General features: G+C 42.7%; 1 long non-coding RNA gene across 1 annotated transcript; it reads right to left on the reverse strand.

Moving 5' to 3' along the window:
* Positions 1-250: 250 nt before the first annotated feature.
* On the reverse strand, positions 251-3,096 carry LOC140712314 (uncharacterized). Its single transcript, XR_012093841.1, has 3 exons — positions 2,986-3,096; positions 2,515-2,662; positions 251-1,938 (listed from the first exon to the last, which is right to left on the reverse strand). It is a non-coding gene; the product is annotated as an uncharacterized lncRNA (long non-coding RNA).
* Positions 3,097-3,376: the final 280 nt, after the last annotated feature.

Consider the following 3,376-nt stretch of genomic DNA (forward strand, 5'->3'; position numbering starts at 1 on the left):
ATTTTTTTAAATGTAGAAAGGTGAAGTTTGTGATGGCAAAAAAGCATATTAATTGTGATTTTATTAAATCAGTCATGTGTTTTCTTCAAGGTATTGGGACCAAATTAATGCATTCATAACATTACTTTGTTTTCATTGTATTTGTTTTTATTGTCATCTGACATTTAAGGCAATTAATACTGTATTTCTACTTACGTTAATAATAAAAAAAACCTTTAAATAATTTTATTCCAGTAAAATGTGTGAATTAATTTAAAGGAAAAATGTTAAGTAAATATTAGTGCAGATGGCAATATTCTGAAGATGCCACATGAATAATCAAAGTGTGGGAAACGCACGTTATTTTCATGAGTTCAGCATAATCCATTTTAACACTTTTCCAATGTTGAGCTTTATATTTGTTTTCTGTTATAAACAGTGCTTCAAAAAAACCTCTTGTAGCTAAATATTTTTCATATCCGTAATGGTTCTCTTAGGAGAATTCACAGATGTGGAATTGTTGAATGGAAGGGTAATAATTATATTATTTTAAAGCTTAAAATTGGTGTCCATTAATCATTTCCCTAAGTTTTTATGAAGACATTTAGGAAGTCAGTAAAGCAGCATTTATGACCTGTGGGAATACTTTCTTCCTTGTTACTCAAAGCGTTGCTTAAGGCAGTGGCCTTCAAGTGTGTTCTGGGACCAAATGGCAATTTCTCCCCAACCAGCGAAGGCGTGTGGTGGGGAAAAGGCTTGGTGGAAGATCTGGTTTGTAGTTAATGTTAAGTAACCTTTCCACTTAATTAGCTTTGTGATATCGTGCAAGACACAACTTCTCTAAGCTGTAATTTTCTCATCCATAAAATTATACTAAAAATAATACTGGTTATCTCACCAAGTTGTGAAGATTAAATAGAGTGATATGTGTGAAAATAGCTTGTAAATGAAGCATGATGTAAAATGTTATCAGTATTATAAAAGCCCAATATATGTTCTCCTCTTGAGAGATTCTTAAAGCCTAATTCTCTGACTTCACAGGTACGTCGTCTCACACAATTCAGATAATTTTTTAGTACCATATGGGGTTAGTGTCTAGAAAAAAATGAAGGATATGAAAGAATGAAGAACGAAGTTCAGTGAGATGCTATTTCTTTACAGATTGCTCCTCCCTGTCTCCTACACAACACTAGAACCTGGTATAGCGCTGTAGTCAATACTGTGTGTGTGTGTGCATGTGTGTGTATGTTTTAAACAAGGTCTCATTCTGCCGTCCAGGCTGGAATGCAGTGGTGCAATCTCAACTCATTGCAGCTTAGACCTCTTGGGCTCAAGCGATCCTCCCCTGTCAGCCTCCTGAGTAGTTAGAACTACAGGCATGCACCACTACGCCCGGCTAATTTTTGTATTTTTTGTAGAGATGGGATCTCACTATATTGCTCAGCTGGTCTCAAACTCCTGGGCTCAAGTGATCCTCCCACCTCAGCCTCCCAAAGTGCTGGGATTACAGGCATGAGCCACCTCACCCTGCCAACACTAACTCTGGACTTTTGTTTGAGCTTTGCTGCTTATCATCAAATCTCAGTGAAAATATTAGTTACTCAGAAGTCACCTTACTTGTTAATCTAGAATTGGTCTGGTGCTTAGGATTTCTGAGTCTAGGCTAGGACCAGAGCCAGCCACTCCTGGCATCTACGTTGCTAGGGAAACTAATGATCTTCACTGAGACTCTGTTCTCTTCCCATAATGTACATTACCCAAATGGTCTCTTGTCATGTGTAGATTCAGGTAAAAATTGTCTGATGAGCTGCATACCAGAAAACTGTGATGTGAACAAACTCTAGAGAGTAGAGCAAGATCTGAGTGCAGCATGGTCAGAATGGCAGAGGCTGACACTGAGAGCACCTGGACTCTAGAATCAGCTCTGTCACTTCACCACGTGGGGCCTCAGTTCCTTATCTGTAAAAAAAAAAAAAAAAAAAAAAAAAAAAGGAGTTAGATGAGAATCTGGTCATGAGCTGGTCTTCTAGGTCTCTCCCCACAGTTAAGATCCCATAATTCTGCAGGTCAGTATAACCTGCAAGGGGATTCTCCCCTGAGGGCCCTCACAAGGTTTTGAATGGTAGAGCAAGTGGAAATGGGGGAATGTCCTTCCCAACCTCCCGCCGTGGGCAGGAGAGGAAGTGCTGTCCAGGATGGCCTTAGCTGGACCATCTGGGGGAATGAGGATTCCACTCTGTGACATCACAATATCCAGCCCAGGTTTGACCTTGACAACCGGGAAGGAGAAATAACAGGAGGTGCAGTTACTGATATAGCCAAGGTGGGACGCTGCTGGAGGGAGCTAGAAGGGATCAGCCAGCCATGCCTCCAGTTCAGGTACGTGGAATTGCTAAGCTCGGAACAGGACTTGCCAATGTCTAAAGGAAAAAGAGGAGAGATCTCAAGGCAAGTGTGTCTCCAAGCTTAGGAAGAACAGTATAAGCACAGATAGCGTGTGCCCCAGCTGTGTTAGGGTAATGTAAGGTTCCATACGAGCAGAAGCAGAGCTGGGTGCATTCTGCCAACAGCCAGTCTGCTTGTCATGAAGCTAGACGGTGAGGACATTTCTGAGGCTGTAGTCCACTTGTGCTGCTGGTGATATATTTCTATATAGAGGTTTTTGTCTTTCAATAGCTTCTCCCTGGAATGACAGGGAAGAGTAAACAAAAATAAGTTCACTGAAGGAAGTATTTTAATAGAAGCCAGTACAAAAACAAACAAAAGTAATAAAAGGTGAAAAGTTATGGGTTAGCAAGCAAGACTGACTCTAAGGTTGAGTTTTGAAAGTTCAAACCTTGAAAGGCAAAAGGCCACCCCTATAAACAGTAAAAGAGAAGGGACTTTTGGTTGAGAAGTAAGTAAAACAGTTCTGCTGGAACCATATACGGGACCCCCCACCCAGCTCCCAGCAACTCCCGCCAGTGAAATCATTGCTGGGGATGCGGACAGTTCTGTTTTCTTTACCTTGCCTTGGGGTTTTGGCTTCTACAATACTTGTTTCTTCCTGCAGTCTTGGGGCCCCGAGAGGCTCTCAGTGACAGCAAAGAACTGTTCTGTTTACCAGTGGGGCGGAGCACGGGGCCAGCGCCAGGCCCTGACTCATCCCCATGTGGACTCCCTTGGGTCTTAGCACACTGCAGCCCCGGAGTTGGAGCACAGGACAGCTCAGGCAGGCACGCTGAGCTCTGCCTGCAAGGTCAGAGTTGATGGCGATGCTCCCTCAGTGGGAGCAGGAGTCCCTGTTCTGACAGGTAGGTCAGTTACCCACAGGGGACCCAAACAGCCATCGACAAGAGGAGGAGGAGATGGAATCTCTATCCACAGGACACAATTCTAACTCTCCTTGACCTCCAAC

The sequence above is a fragment of the Chlorocebus sabaeus genome, chromosome 8, assembly GCF_047675955.1.
Source record: "Chlorocebus sabaeus isolate Y175 chromosome 8, mChlSab1.0.hap1, whole genome shotgun sequence".
NCBI classification, from domain to species: Eukaryota; Metazoa; Chordata; class Mammalia; order Primates; family Cercopithecidae; genus Chlorocebus; species Chlorocebus sabaeus.